Below are 17,136 nucleotides of genomic sequence, written 5' to 3'. Positions count from 1 at the left end.
CGGGAATTTCAGGGGGTTAAGAAAAACGTGATCAAAAGATGTGCAGTAGGAGTTCAAAGAATTCACTATGCTAAAAAATGATGGGACTCTTCTCTGAAATGGGCTTATATCCTAACTGTGCACACCTGTGTAGGTACAAACAAACAAACAAACAGACCCGTTGTGGAGAACAGTTAGGTGAACAGATAAGTTTTTTCTCCCTTTACAAACATTGGGTAACTTTAAAAGTTTGATGGCAGTAAATTTGCAAATATGATTGTTTTCACCTTCCAAGTCAAAATTTTTTTTACAGTTTTTTTAATACTGTGATTGAAAGCAAAAGTAGTATAATTCATAAGAGAACTATCAAAGCCAAGATCCTCTTACCTTAAAAATAAGACTGTAGGGCTTCCCTGGTGGCACAGTGCTTGAGAATCTGCCTGCCAATGCAGGGGACATGGGTTCAAGCCCTGGTCCGGGTAGATCCCACATGCTGTGGAGCAACTAAGCCTGTGCGCCACAACTACTGAGTCTGCATTCTAGAGCCCGCGAGCCACAACTACTGAGCCCGCGTGCTGCAACTACTGAAGCCTGCACGCCTAGAGCCCGTGCTCTGCAATAAGAGAAGCCACCGCAATGAGAAGCCCGTGCACCACAACAAAGAGTAGCCCCCACTCGCCGCAACTAGAGAAAGACTGCATGCAGCAACAAAGACTCAACGCAGCCAAAAATAAAATAAATAAATTTATTAAAAAAAAAAAAAAGACTGTAATCCCTGCCCCACCAAGAAATTCCTAGGTCCAGGGAAGAAACAAACTCAGAATTCAGCAAGTACAATAATGTAGTATTATATAGTATAATGAGCAGAGAGTAAAATATTAAGTTAAATGTACAGCTTCTATGAAATTGTTTTAGAAAAGAATTTTTAAAACTAATGAAAAAGTTAATTGTCATTTCTATTGTTTTTAAAACACATTCAAAATACTATCTAAAGTCACTTTCAATTCCTTAGCAGTATGAAAGATTCCTAACTAGAAAAAGGGATTACTTTGATAAAGCAACAACTGGAGTTGATTTCACATTTATTATCATCTAAATTTACTTTAAGCTATTACAATAGAACTTTCCCTTTAAAACCTCTCTTACCATTACTATTACTTTACATCCTAATCTTTAATTCATCTGAAGGGATTTGTTACAGTTAGTCTGGGTCTGCGACTCAATCTCTTCTAAAGGATGCAACACCGCAATGGGCCTTGTCCTTCTCTGGATTCATTTCACATTACTGATTTTACCTGGGAATATGAATGTTGTAGGTACTATGTATCCATCCATGCGGGCGTCCTTAGAAGATAAGAAAATGAGTTCATAAGATTATACTTATGTCTCCATCTGTAACAACCTCTTTTTTTTCCTCAAGTTAAATTGCAGACTTTAAAAATGCATGTGGACAGACACAAAAGAGTGCATACACTGTACAATTGCCTTCATATGCTGTACAGAAGTGGCCAGAACTAATCTGTGGCATCAGAGGTTAAGATAGTGGTGCCCCAGGGGTGGTGAGGGTGTGGGAAGGATGTGGCCTCATGGCCAAGTTACGCATCTCACTAAGGCTCAGCTTCCTTGTCTGTATTCTAGAAAGGTGCACGATAATCTACATAATTTCTTGGCACACTCTGTGGTGTATAGTCAGAGTTTAATAAGCATAGATATTATCAACAGCCAGTGGTGTAATGGCAGTCCTATAGGTTTCTCAAATTCAAAAGGTCCATTTCAACTTTGTCATCTTCCTTCACCATTATCTGCCCATTTGCTGGTTACGTGGAAATTGTTCTCCTTTCCCCTCCTGCCCCATCAATCACAGAGTCCATTGATTAGCTCTCTGGAGTTTATCAGCTTCTTGTACCCCATGGCCTGACTCAAGGCATCAGCCTTTCTCACTTGTCTTATTTCACACACCTTGCCTCAAACTCACTCTGCCTCCAAAAACCTTCTTATAATGCAGGCAGAGTGATTTTTCTCTCTCAGATGGAGTTCAACTGTGCCACATATACGTCCTGCTTGAAATTCTACAATGGTTTCCCATTCCCTTAGGGTAAACTCCAACTGCTTTATATTTAAACTCTCTTAGAGGCCTTACATGGCCTGATTTGTCTCCACGTTCTAGCTTCAACTCTTGCTATTCCTCTTTTGCAGTCTATACTACAAAAGGGTTTAATTTCATTCGGTTTCTTGTCAACATGCTACACTATCCTGTTTCAGTTCACACATTATTAGAAATAGTGACATTCCTAATATTAATATTTAATATTTATTGAATAGTGATATTTCTGTTAGAAATAGTCCTCTTCTCTGTGCTGCTTCCTGTGTCTCCCATTGTTATGGGATGAATGCAACCCTCCAATTCATATGTTGAAACCCTGACCCCCAGTACCCCTGAATATGACTGTTTGGAGATAGGGCGTTTAAAAAAGAGGTAATTACATTAAAATGGGGTTATTAGGGTGGGCCCTAATCCAACCTGATCTTATAAGAAGAGGCAGTTAGGACACACACTGGCACAGGAGGAAGAACATGTGAAGACACAAGGAGAAGATGGCCATCTCCAAGCCAAGGAGAGAAGCCTCAGCATGAAACCAACCTTGCTGACACATTGATCTTGGCCTTCAAGGTTCCAGAACTGTGAGAAAAATTCCTTTGTTTAAAGCACCCAACCTGTAGTACATTGTTATGGCAGCTCTAGCAAACTGATACATCCACAATGAATTCCCTCCCATTCTTCAGACTGAGCTTAGAAGTCACTTCAATTAGGACACGCTGAGTTAGACCAGGTGCCCTTCTATGTGACATAACCACAGCAAAGATGCACTGTCCATTCATTGTGGGCCCGGCCCTGTTCACAGCATTTTGCCTTGTGTCATTCCATTTACCTGTCACTAACTTTATGAGGGAGGTACTTTTAAATCCTAAATTTACTGATCAGAAAATGGGGGAAAAAGCGTTGCCAGACATGCAGTCATGTACAAAAGACCCAGTCTCTTTTCCTCAGTTCTTATTTGTCAAGGTAGAATATTCTTAGAGTTTGAAAAGTATTAGAGTTTGACACCGAACGATCTGTATTTACCTTATCATGACATCCATCCAATGTTATGGCAAATACTTGTTCAGTTTTCTTCTCTGCTAGTCTCTAAACTCCAGGAGCACAGAGTCTATCTGGATTTCCCTACCACCCCCTGATTCTGTTGGCTGGTGTCCAGCGCAGTGTGTGCCCCACAGATATTTGGTGGGTGCTCCCAGCAGCTCCGGTGCTGAGGCAGGTGAGTGGCCAGAAGCTGTCCTGCCTGGCCTGCAGCTGGGGAGGGAGACCAGCACCGGTGCCCTGAGTAGAGCACGTAAGAGCAGGGGTGCACCTGAGGGCACTCAGTGAGCATGGCACCCTCCCGGCTTCTCCTTCTTCTTTCCCCACAGTGTTCGCAGTTCTGTTGATTGGGGTCAGAGAGGGAAAGCACTAAAGCAGACAAGTAATTATCAAGAACTATTATATATAGAATCAGTATCCCTACATCTGGTTGGCCCTCTCTTGGCTGTTTTGTTCTATTGAAATTCTTTGAATAAAGACAGTTTCCTTCAGAAATTTGGGATATGGATGATAAAATCTAATTCTACACAATTAAATTTGCCCATGGAAAAAGTCCTCATAGACGTAAAAGAATAAGACTGAATAATTCTAGTGAAATGAAGGGCAAAAAGCTCTATTGTCGAATTGTTTGATGTTAGAAAAAAAAATAATGCAAGTTGGCATGTTTTCTAGAATTTCACAGGCACTTTCTACAATGCCGGGTCCATTAACATTGGCACACAGGCCCATGTCCAGATTCCAGGCCCCCAATAAGAGCTGGCTAGGCTTGTTCAGAATTAAAAGAAGCTTTTAATTCATTTAATTTTTTTGTGAATTTTTATTCAGTACTTCATGTGTACCAGATATCAGGAATATGAAGATAGTAAGACAGTCTCTGCCCTCAAAAGGTTTTCTGTCCAGTGGAAGAGGCAGATATGAGAGTAAATAAATGTAACGAAGGAGGCGGGGCTGGGGTAGGAATGTTACTCCCTGGGGAGACAGGAGAGCTGTCCAGGGACAGTGGCCTTTGGGCTGAGTTCTGAGAAACCCTTGAAACAAATAGAGCTCCAGTTAGAAATAAAAACAGTGATTTCAGACAATTCTTTTGGCATGTTGCATATAACTTTTCTAAGGGGATCATCATCAAAAGTGACTTTCACACAAATTCTCTCCTTTTTGCTTCTCTTAGGACAGATGAAGATGCTTGCAAATTATCCCATCACCTTCAAATATTTTCCAAGTCACTTCAAAACAAAGTGACTTTCAAAAAATTGATACAGCCGTCATCCAAGTACACGGACTCTCTAACTCTAGTGTTCATTTTTTTTTAATACTCAGTTGTGACTTTGTTTTATTGACTACATTTATCTTGAATCTATATCCAGTAATTCAGTTCAACATTTATTGAATACTTACTTTGTGCCAGGTATTGTTCTAGGCTCCGGCATACGCGGATAAATGTCTTGACCTCCAGTTTACAGTCTTGTAGGGAGACACATATGCTAATAAGTAATTTAGTATATAGATGTTAACAGCACCCAAAAATAGGTATTTAAGTCTGAGTAGTGAGGGAAACTGGTTAAGATTTCTTGGAGGTGGTAACGTCTGGGTAGGGTTTTGAAAGCTAAATGAGATTTGTAATTTTAAAAGAAGCTGAAGGACTTCCCTGGCGGTCCAGTGGTTAAGACTGCGCTCCCAGTGCAGGGGACCTGGGTTCTATCCCTGCTGGGGGAGCTAGATCCCGCATACTGCATCCTGTAGGTGGCAACAAGATCCTGCATGCCACAACTAAGACCCTGTGCAGACAAATAAATAAATAAATATTATTTATTTATTTATCTATTTTTTAGAAACAAAAAATTAAAACTGAGCATTAACTTTTAAATGCAGTGTTTATGGAGGATTCTCTATATATCATATTGAATGTAATAATTAATAAGTGCATGGACTGACCTGCTGTACTTATGTGTACTGTAACACATGTGACAGAGGACATGCATGTTTAGGGCTACTTGTATTTATAAGGAATCTTCAAAAAAGCGTAGTTTATGAATATTATTTGTATCATCTTAATTTTTAAATATCCTGATTAATAAAATAATCTAAGAAAGAGAAATAAGATTTTTAAAATTTCCTGAGGGAGTGGGAGTGGGTGACATCTCTGCTCAAAGCATTTTTGTGTCCTCATTGCTACACTGAATGTTGGTAAGACCTGGTTAAGGAAAGGAAAGTTTTCTTCTCATTTGGAATTTAGGATTAGAAAGCCAATCATTGGCTTTTGCTGATTAAAAAAAAAAAAAAAAGACTTTTAGGTTAAATGAAGAGTCAACCCCTAAGTTTCAGGCAAAGAGAAAGCTAGAAAGACCAGGTATCTTTTCATTTCCCAATAAACAGAGATAACTTCCTCTGCTTTCCATGAATATAGATGCAATACAGGAATTCCAGTTTGACATACAAAATTAGTAAACTTCTAGAAAAGGGGCATTCGTGTTTTACTGGTATCTCATCCTCATCATCACCCATATGTCGACCCTTTTATTTTATTCCTAGCATGTATCACCATGTATTTCTATGCTCAGACTCATACAAAAATGAAATACTGATCTTTACTAAATTAATGGCTTATACTTGTCCACCACTCAACAAATATTTATTGAACCTAGTGAGTTTCAGGCCCTCATCTCAGTACTGAGGATACAGAATTGTACAGAACAAAATAGATAATAATTTCTGCCCTCATGAAGCTTACATTCTAGGGGGTAGAAAAGTGAAATAAATAAATTGAATTTTTGGTTAATATATAGTGTATTGTGATAAATGCTATGGGGAAATATACAGGAGGGCTTATATATATTAAGTCCTTTAATAATCACAGCATCACTATGATATAGGTACTGTCACCCATGGCTGGAAAATTGAGGCACAGCAAGGTCAGGTAACTTGTCAATGGTTAGTCATCAGCATAACTGGGCTTCAGACCCAGGAGTCTTACCCTAGAGCTCAACCTTTGACATGATACAGTCTAGCCCCCCAGAAGAAGTAGAACACCTCTTACAAAGATGCCCCTCTGGGGTGGGCAGGCACAGGGGTCAGTGTGTGGTATGGGTGTGGTGTGAGCTTCGGAATCTGACAGATCAGAGGCGGACTTCTGACCTCCCCGCATATTTACTTGGGCACTTTACATAACCTCTTTTGTCCTCAGTTTTTCTAGACCTTAGAAATGGGAATAATACCTTATAGGTACATTGTCAAGATTTAATCAGATGAAGTGGAAACAACATAACACAGTTTTTGGCCCAACCTGGGGACTCAATAAATGTTTAGTTTTTCCCCTTTCCCTTTCCACAAGTCATGTAAACATCACCCAGTGATTGCATTTTCCTTCCAGGTCTTCTGCACAAAGAAGATACTAGAGCAAGTATGATTTTTCTTGTCTTGCAGAACGGGTTTCCAAGACAAGGTTCTATAAATCAATGTCACATCCTTTTCTCATTTCAAGATGTGGAAGTTCGTTAAGTTTTGATTTTAGGACTGAACTGATTTCTTTTTCCTCTGGGTCAGCTGTGCTGGTCTCCGTTCTACCTTGCTTACCTTTCAACATAACACCTTCTCACAGGCTGTTACTATGCTGTTTGCAAATGTGCTTGTAGTCTTGGAGTGTGCTACTGGATTATTGAAAAGGTTCTTCATCCCAGCAAGTTGACCTGCTGCTGGGAAGCTCACAGAACCAAATTAATGTTTCCTCACACTGTATTTTTCCTGATTCAGCTTATTAAAACCATAGAGACAAAAAGTGTCATTTCCAGAAGTAAAAAAACTTGTAAAAATGTTAATTCCTGCAATGTGAAAGCAGAGGTAGTAACTGGTGTACTGGGGAATTACTCTTCAGTTTTTACAGCATCAGAGCCTAGCTGTGCAATCCTGGGCAAATTCCTTAACCTCTCTGTGCCCCATACAGCATCAGAAGCCAACCTGTGGAATCCCGGGCAAATTACTTAACCTTTCTGTGCCTCCATTTCTTGATCTGTAAAATGATGGAAGTAATAGTACAATCTCATTGGGTGGTATGGAGGATGAGATTGGTTAGTATATGTAAAGCACTTAAAATACTAACCAGAACCTAGTAAATGCCTAAAGTGTTTTATTACTATCATTAAGCCTGGCATGACATCTTGATTGTGCACATCTCCCTATGAAACTCTAGACTGTTGTTTGGCTTCTTAATATAAGAAACATAAACACTTGAGAAAAATAAAAATTGTTTCATTTACTAATGACCACTAATGATTAGAATTAAAGACATAACTTCTTAGGTAAGGCACATAACTTGATAGACTTGTAAATGGAGAATCGTGTTATTTTGTTATTTGTTCTTCCTTGTTGTATACATATATGATTAAATTTTACTCACCGGCTGCATCCTTTGCAGAAGAATTACCAAAAGGCTGTTGTTTACAACCCAAGCCCAAGAGCTGTTGAAAATGGGCAATAAAATCAAGTTTTAGTAGAAGTACAGCATAAAAGCAACAGTCTTCCTGTGACTTAATGCCCTCACTATGCAGTTGAGTTAATAATCATTGGCACATAACTGCTAATAGTCAAAGCTGGCTGTTCACAGCTTATTGTAAAACAAGAACTGTTTGCTATCCTGGATTCAAAGCACACTTCCTCCTGACAATCATCTTGCTTCTTTTGTTCCTAGGAATCATTCTGGGACCGTTTGTGTTGTCAAGGAAGCTATAGTTTCACTTCCAGACTTTTTAATTCCAAAAAAGAGATGGGTTGAGATCCAGACTCATATTAAAACCTACTTGTAATTAAGGGTATTAGCTAATAATAATTTTGCCCTAATTATGCAAGTACTGTTGTAACCGAAAGTGGGGTCCAGCTGCTTGCCGCTCAAAAGCCAGTAAAGAGGCAAGGTTGGTGGAAAGGAAAGTTTGCTTTAGTTTGGATGCCGGCAACGGGGGGCGGGGAGGCGACTCCCCCTCCCTCCCCACTGTCAACCAGTGGGCAAGAGCTTTTATAGACAGAGGGAGGGGGCTACATGCAGAAACAGCACAGTCAGCTCTGACCGTCATCTTGAAATTGGTCATCGGTGGTCTGACCAGCGTCGTCTTGATTGTTTTAAGTACAGTTAGTCTTCAGTTCCAGGGTCGGTTTGTTCCCACTTCCTTGAGGCCAGTTCTCGGAATTGTGGCAGCTTATGTCATGGCTACAATCTGGTCATCATGTAGTTAACTTCCAGGAGATGGCTCGGAATATATCTATCTATAGCCCTTGAGAAGGAACTGAAGGTCCTTGACTGTGCTTAATGACTAAACTATTATTATTATTTTGTCTTGTTGGACTGTTTTCCTTTGTTTCTGCATTTTCTCACTTCTCTGATTAAACCTATTCTTTGGCTAAAGTTTTTCCACAGACAACAGGCAGGTGGAAGACATGCTGGGGGGGAAGGACCACAGCGTCCTGCTCCATTTCACTATTACTTTAGTTATATTCATTCACCCTTTATTTCCCCTTCCTGCTTTATCTGTTACTGTGAGGTATCTTTCAGGATTTTAATTTTTACTGGCGTAAGGACTTTTGAAGCTAAAGTTATCACACTGGTGAGGCTGGTTTTCTTTTGTCCATGAATAAATTACTGCTACATGGAAAGTATAAAATCATCAGTCAATATTCAAAATAAATATAGGTAGGTTCCATTTCTTCTGCTGTCAGTTTTAGTAGTTTATATCTTTCAAGGAGGTTGTCCATTGCATGTAAGTTGTTTAATTTCTTGGAGTATAGTTTTTTATTTTATGCCATTACTATCCATTAGCTATCTTCAGGATTTTTAGGGGCAATCCTCTTTGTCCTTCCTGATACTGGTAATTTTTGTCTTCTCTTTTCTTGATAAAAGAGCTACAAATTTATCAATTTTATTCCTCTTTTCCAAAACCTAACTTTTAAATAATTTTTCTCTGTTCACCTGTTTACTCTTTCTTTCATTGATTTTTGTTCACTCTTACCTTAATTATTTCTTTGCTTTGATTTATTTCGGCCTTAATTTGTTCTTCTTTTACTAGCTTCCTAAGGTAGAAGCTTAGATCATTGATTATAGACCTCTATTCTATTCCAATAAGCATTTAATGCTATAAAATTCCCTCTAAGGATTGCTTCAGCAGTATCCTACAAATAGTGATATGTTGTAGTTTTCTTATTATTCAGTTAAAAATATTTTCTACTTTCCCTTGGGATTTCTTCTTATCTGTGGGTTTTTTAAAAGTGTGTCCTTTAACTTTCAATATTTAGGGATTTTCTAGATATCTTTCTTTTCTGATTTCTAAATGAATTCCTTTGTGGTCAAAGAACATACTTTGTATGAGTTAAATCCTTTAAAATTTATCAAGATTTGTTTTATGACCTGGCATATGATTTATCTCGGTGATATTTCCTGTGAACTTAAAAAGAATATATATTCTGCTCTTTTGGGTGGGAGTATTCTAAAAATATCCATTAAGTTAATTTGGTTGATGCTATTGTTTAAGTTTTCCGCATTTTTCTTGATTTTCTGTCTACTTATTCAATGTATTGCTGAGAGAGGAGTGCTGAAATATTCAACTGTAACTGGGCTTTGTCTGTTTATCCTTTCAGTTCTAAGAGGTTTTTTTTTTTTTTTTTTTTTTTTTTTTTTCTTTTTTTTTTTGCAGTACGCGAGCCTCTCACCGCTGCGGCGTCTCCCGTCGCGGAGCACAGGCTCCGGACGTGCAGGCTCAGTGGCCATGGCTCACGGGCCCAGCCGCTCCGCGGCATGTGGGATCTTCCCGGACCGGGGCATGAACCCGCGTCCCCTGCATCGGCAGGCGGACTCTCAACCACTGCGCCACCAGGGAAGCCCCAGTTCTAAGAGTTTTTACTTCAAATATTTTGAAGCCTTGTGTTTCAGTGTATGTGCATGTAGGATTGTTAGGGTCTCTTTATGAATTTTGCTTCTTATCATTAAGAAATATCCCTCCTTGTCCTTGGTCATACCCCTGGTTCTAAAGGTGTGGAAGCCATCGAGCTGTGCTCTTCAGACCTCCTTTCCCCAAAGTAGTACACTTAGCCCACAGCCTCAGCTTCAACAGTTTGGGGATCTGCCATATATCCCCACTGTGGTTATGTTCTCCCCATGGTGCTGCCAGCTCATGACTGACCCCAACTGTTTCTGCCCAAAGCCAGCTCTTCCGATGGGCAGTCTCAGCTGGGGACTCCCCATCAGCCTGGCTAAGACTTTCACAGAGCCTGCAGTCTCAGGCTCCTCTGACCCAAACCTTCTTTCTCCTTTTCTCCTTTCACAGGTGTCAGATCTGCATTAAAGTCTGAAGACCTTACCCTGCTCAATCCTATTCCCTCTTACCTTTATCTTTCACAAGTGTTTCCCCCAATAAATCTCTTGAACTTCTGATTCAGTCTTGACATCTTCTTTCCCAGGACGCAAATTGACACAGAAGTCTACTTTGTCTGAATTAACATGGCCATCCAAACTTTCTTTTAATTATTGTTTGCATGGCATATCTTAGTCCATCCTTTTGCTTTTACTCTGTGTCTTTATAATTAAAGTGTGTTTCTTGTATGGCTGTGCTTAGTCTACTGTCTTGCGGTATGTTTTCTATTTTTTTAAATTAATTTTTATTGGATTATTGTTGCTTTACAATGTTGTGTTAGCCTCTGTTGCACAACAAAATGGATCAGCCATACACATACAGATAACCCCTCCCTTTTGGACTTCCCTCCCATTTAGTTTACCACTGTGCATTAGGTAGAGTTCCCTGTGCTATGCAGTATGTTCCCATCAGTTGTCTCATCTGTTCTCCTTCCCTTTTCTCTTTTTTTTCTTGCCTTTTTTGGGATGACTTAAGTATTTTTTTAGTATTCCATTTTATCTCCTCTCTTTCTTATAGTTCTTTGATCATTATTTTTAGTCATTACTCTAGAGTTTACAGTATGCCACTCTATCTTATCATATCCCACCTTCAAATAATATTGCTTCATGTGTCATGTAAGAGCTTCATGACTTTATGCTCTTACCTGAAGTAAGAGCTTCATGACTTTATGCTTTCATTTTCTCCTTCCTTTCCTTTGTGATATTGTTGTCATACATTATATTTATTACGTATGTCAAAAACCTAACAATACATTATCTTGTTTTAAATGGTCAATTTCATTTTAAAGAAATAAAAAAATAAGGAAATAGTTTATTTTGTATGTACCCACATATTTACAAATTCCCACACTTTTTATGTAAGTCCAAGTTTCCACCTGGTGTTTTCTTTCTTCTTGAAAAACTTGCTCAAACATTTCTTGTAGTGCAAATCTGTTGGCCATGAATTCTCTGTGCTTTTGTTTGTGTAATGTAGTATTTATTTAGTCTTCATTTTTTGAAGGATATTTTCACTGGATATAGAATTCTAGGTTGACCTTTCTTTTTCTTTTTCCAGTCAGGTCTTTAAAGATGTCATTCTACTGATTTTTGCTTGTGTGGTTTCTAATGAGAAGTTTGCAGTTGTTCTTCTTGTTGATCTTTTGTACATAATGTCTTTTTTTCCCACTCTGCTGCCTTTGATATTTTCTCTTTATCTCTGGTTTTCAGCAATTGCCTCATGATATGCTTGGTTCTGGTTTTCTTTGTATATCTTTGTTGGGGTTCATTCAGTTCCATGGATTTCTGGTCTGTAGTTTTCATCAAATTTGGAAAAATTTTATCCATCATTTGTTTTTATCATTTTTATTCCCACCTGCATCCCAGGACTGTGATAACACATGTGTTAGACCACTTTGTTGTCTCACAAGTCACTGAGGCTCTGTTCATTTTTTCAGGCTTTTTTTCCTCTTTCTATTTACATTTGGGTATTCTCTACATTGTTCTGTCTTTGAATTTACTAGTTTCTTCTGCAGTTCATTAATGTCCTGATAATCCCATCTGGTATATTGTTTATTTCAAATATTTCTTTCACTTCCATAACATCTCATTGTCTTTTAATCTTCCTTTTATCTCTTCATATCTTTCTTTTAAATCCTTAAGTATATTGAGCATATTTATAATTGTACTTGTGTGCTAATTCCTCAGCTCTGTCATTTCCAAGTCTATGTCCTATTTTCCTTCTTTGCATGTGCAGTAAATTTTTTACTGAATGCTAGATTTGGTGGGGGGGTGGTTGGTGTTTTGTTTTTAGTTTTTTGCTTTTGTATTATTTTGATTCAGTGCCAAGTTTTGTTGTCTTTCTCTTAAAAGGTTTGTTAGGGCAGGTCTGTAGTAACCTTTACTCTAGGCTTCATTTAACCATACTACTAAACAAATACTTTAAAGAACCTTCTGGGGTTGTGACCTAAAGCCCCAGTTGCTCAGCAAAGACTGTCTATTCTGGCTGGTAAAAACTCACATGGCTCCCAGCCCTTTGCCAGATCTGGGGATCTTTTATCTTGTAGATCCTCATTTGTTTTTGCCCAGTGTTATGAAGTTGACCCGGCCCGCGTGCAACTTAATATTCAGCAACAAACTCAAGGATACCCCGTGTGGATTTCTTGAGCTCTTTGTCAGTATAGATGCTTCCTGTCTAGTACTTTTCCTATAAAATTCCATCTGCCTTTGCCTCTGTGAACTCTGTTCTGTGTCCCCTTTACTTAGTGAGACCCAGGTTCTTGGGTTTCCTCTCACTGCTCTGCAAGCTGGGTTAACCATCAGACTCACCTAAGTTGTTCCCTTTCTCTCAGGGATCACATCTTGGGCTTCTTTTTGTCTAGTATCTGTAAATAGTTTTCCCTGTATTTTATCCAGTTTCCAGCTGTTTAGGCACGAAGGCTGATCCAGTCCCAGTTAATGCATCATGGCCAGAAACAGAAGTTTCGGTTTTTATGAATATTCTAGATGTCTTCTCCTAGACATTAAGGTAGTCTTTGAGAGTATCTGTTGTTGAGAGAGAAGCAATTTTGGGGGGAGAGAGAAGAGGCTCCAAGACCATTTACTGTTCCCTGGATGGCACAGGCTGAGAATGCACACAGGACCATGGGTAGGCATTCCAGAAAAGAGGGGGGCATGGCATCTGGGAGATAAGGGGGCTGTGGCCCCTTTTCTTTCCAGGTACTTTTCCTCAATCATCTTTCACACTGAAGGGATATAAGTCAAGGACAGCCTGTACATTCAACCTATTCCTAGAGCAGTTTCTCAGCTGCAAAATCCTCTGTCTCTTATTTTATTTATGGATGGAATTTTCTTTCTCCTTTGAATGTCCAGGGTAATTTAAGTATTTCGTCTAATTTTTTTCTTCTGCATCAGTGCTATTTATTGATAACTTCCAAAATCCAGTCATTCTGTTAAGGGCATTCATAAATTCATTTAATTTTCATCAGGACCCTAGGAGGCAGTACTAGTATGATCTCTATCTTATCCATGAGAAAAGCAGGGCTTAGAGGGATTAACAAGTTTCTCGAAGATCAGACAGCTTGGAAGTGGCAAAGCCATTGAACTTGTGTCCTCGCTTCATGCCCTGCACTCTTTTCTTTCTTTTTTTTTAAAATTTATTTATTTTTGGCTGCATTGGGTCTTCGTTGCTGCGTATGGGCTTTCTGTAGTTGCGGTGAGCGGGGGCTGCCCTTCGTTGCAGTGCATGGGCTTCTCATCGCTGTGACTTCTCTTGTTGCGGAGCACAGGCTCTAGGCGTGCAGGCTTCAGTAGTTGTGGCTCGCAGCCTCAGTAGTTGTGGCTCTCGGGCTCTAGAGTGCAGGCTCAGTAGTTGTGGTGCAAGTGCTTAGTTGCTCCGCGGCATCTTCCCGGACCAGGGCTTGAACTGGTGTGCCCTGCATTGGCAGGCGGATTCTTAACCACTGCGCGACCAGGGAAATCCCCATGCCCTGCACTCTTGACCTGAGTGATCTGAGGTTTTCCTTTCTCTTTTACTACACACTACCTTGTACTAGATATTTCTGTACCTCTCTTACCAGTTCATGAATTGATTGAGGATGGGAACCCTGTGCTTACACATTGTATGTTCTTAAAGCATTTAGCAGAGCCCTTGCCCACATCCAGTTGAGAGGGAGGAAAGGAGGAAAAGATATTATCTTCTTTGTTTCTCATTTTGGAAAAGAAATAGCCCTAACCTCTTAGAACTAGCTTGCCATCAAAATACATCCTTATCAATAAGATTAATCTTTCGATGTGACTTTGTTTTACTTATTTGAGTCAGCTGACAGGAAATCTGCTGTCCTATAAAACAACAGATGGCAGAAAGGAAATATTCATTATTGTTCTGTCTTCCGGTGTACATACCTCGTAATGATAGACTTTGGGATAGTGTATTCTATGATATTTGCTCCTTTTACTCATGCCTATAAATTATTGTCCCTTACAAGATTGATTTTTATGTTTTCTGTAGCATTAGATAAATGTTTATTAAAATAAGATATGTGATCTCAAATAATGATAGAAATAACATAACAGGACCCTGTAATCAGTAATTTGAACTTATCTTTTTATTTGTTAACCAAATACACAGTGATATCTTGACTAAGTCTGTTAGTTACTAGGGCAATAAAACTATTTTATAGCAAATAGCTAGTGGGGTGCACCAGCAGCCCCAGGGGAGGATGTCAGAGCTTCTTGAAGAACTCTTCTTAAAGAAGTTCTTTATTGGATGAAGAAGCAGCTTGACTACAGGATGGTGGTTTCCACAATTCAGCCCCTCCCCCAGTGTCAGCTGTACCTGTTCCGGAGGCATTTAAGCGCATCTGATAACCCTCATGGTTGAACTCACAAGCCCCAGGCAGACTGGTATTTGTCAGGCTGGAGGCTACCGGCAAGGTGAGAAAGGCTTGCTGCTGGAAGCTATCAAAAATCGGTTTCGAACCTTCTTTAAAATCTTAAATTGCTCAGTTAAAAATGCCTCTAGCGCTGGGGGAGCTGTGTGAGAGAAGGAGGAGGAGGGATGTAGCGAACAATATCGTCAGTGTCTGAAATTCTGAACTTAGAAAAACAGAATAGATACTTGTTAAAGGTAATAAATTCTGATTTTATTTGATCATCACTCTGTTCTTCAGAGATGCTTTTTCGTTGGCCAAAAGCTGTAGAACTTTCAGGTTCAATGTTTATGAGATGCTTCCTCATATTTTGGAACTAAAATGACTTCATTCAGAGCGAGCAACTTAAAATCTTTATATGGCACTTTTAACGCTTGTGAAAAGATCTGTATGTAGTGGAATAGCTCTTGTCCTATCTATAAAGCAGGAGCCGAGAGAGGGCAGAGAGGAAAGGAGAAGAGACGCGGAAGGAGGGTCCTATTTCTCAAGCAAAGCAAGAGAAATCCTTAGAAGAGGGAATTATGTTTCACATGATCTTTTAAGATTCAGGATCTTTCCTCTCTTCGTAATTTTATAAAGTGAACAAATATCCACTATAGTTGCTTTCTTCTTTACACATAATAGATATTCATGAGCAGCCGTCAGAGGATTGATTTTTAGTCTCTAGTGGCCTGAACTGGATTCAGGCAATGATGTGAAGGCTCAAAACTAAATCTGTTGTTTCAGATCCCTGAGACTCTCCTGTCTCCCAGCATGTTGTTATGTTATATTAAACATTGGTAGCTGGATCATAAGAGCCACAAGGAACCACACATCTTTATCCTTCTTGTCTGGGTAATGCTCGTAAAAAAAAATAAATGAATCCTTATCAATCCCATTGCCACCAAGCTAGGACTTAAAGGGCAACAGCGAAAAGAGAGTTTCCACTTTGAACAAAGACAGGCCTGAGGAAGGATTTTAGGTACAAACTAAGGTAAACTTTTTCAGCGAATTAATTCATATTGGATAGCGTACCTAATATCCATGAGATAAGAAGTTTGTACATTAACCATCTTAATAATATATTTGAACAAGGTGATCTAACAAAACATACAGTCATATTTATCTCAAATGTTTTTCAGGGTTCCAGTGTGTCTTAAAATTCTGTCACGTTGCATTTTTACTGGGCTGTTTTTCTATTAAAAAAAAGTGGTGGTACATTCACTAATAAGTATTTGTTACAGGCTTACTGTTTGTAGAGCATTGTGCTTGATTTTGCCTCAGATTATGCATTTATCTATTCATTTACTTTACAAATATTTATTGCATGTTAATAAATGTGAAGATTGGTACTGGGGATATTGTTAAATCAGCATTACCAATGAGGTCTTTGGCCCTCTGGCAACCTGCGTGCCAGTGGGGAAGTCAGCTAATACACAAGCAAACAAATACATATGTAGTATAATTTTGGAGAGAAGTGAGGAGATGTATTAGCTCTTCGTTTGCCAGCTACCAATTTCTCATATTATATAATGGCCACAGGGAAATTGGATACCTTGATGTAATGACAGCGTGCTCTGACCTTTTAGGGCAAAGTATGGGGTCTCTTCCAGTCATCTTATGCAGTTCTCACAAATAGACATGTAAAGCACACATTATTAGTCTCATTTATTCGGACAAAGAAACTGAGGCCCAGAGGGATTGAGTGCATTTCTTTATTTAAAGCTAGTAAATGGTAAAGGTTTTTTCGACTCAGACCCTTGCTTTCTGACCAAAAGTTGCATGGTTTTCCTCTGCATTATTAATTACTTGATACATATTGGATTAATCAGCGACAAATTTTTTCCTTTCTACATTTCAGGTGAAAAATCTTTCAGGAGTAGAAATACTTTTACCAGATCACAACATATACAGCTTTTGCTTTTGACTTTAAAAGTACTTTTAATAAAGCCTCATATCTACTTAGTGGAGGAAAGAAGGAAAGGGTAAAAGTGTTTCTAAAACTTGCCCTTGCACCCCGCATGGGTTTTCATAAACCTCAGCCTTCTCAGCGCTGATTACTCTTTGCAGTCTTCCTTAGGAAATGGATGAAAATTTGAGCTGGGACGCAAACAGGAAGGCTCTGAGGCAGCCTTCGTCCTGCAGACACCACCTCTTTAAACGGCTGCCATGCGGTGGGAATTGTTCTCCACTCAGATGAGAAGCTCCCCTGCCCTTTGTTTCTCTGGCCCTGCAGGGCTGGAGGC

General features: G+C 39.2%; 1 protein-coding gene across 8 annotated transcripts in view; it reads left to right on the top strand.

Annotated features, from left to right (window-relative positions):
* ARHGAP28 (Rho GTPase activating protein 28) overlaps nt 1-17,136 on the top strand; it is a 149,659-nt gene that overhangs the window by 27,037 nt on the left and 105,486 nt on the right. The window lies entirely within an intron of this gene.

This window comes from Tursiops truncatus, chromosome 13 (genome assembly GCF_011762595.2).
Source record: "Tursiops truncatus isolate mTurTru1 chromosome 13, mTurTru1.mat.Y, whole genome shotgun sequence".
Classification (NCBI taxonomy): domain Eukaryota; kingdom Metazoa; phylum Chordata; class Mammalia; order Artiodactyla; family Delphinidae; genus Tursiops; species Tursiops truncatus.
This window is presented reverse-complemented; position numbering and strand designations above follow the sequence as displayed.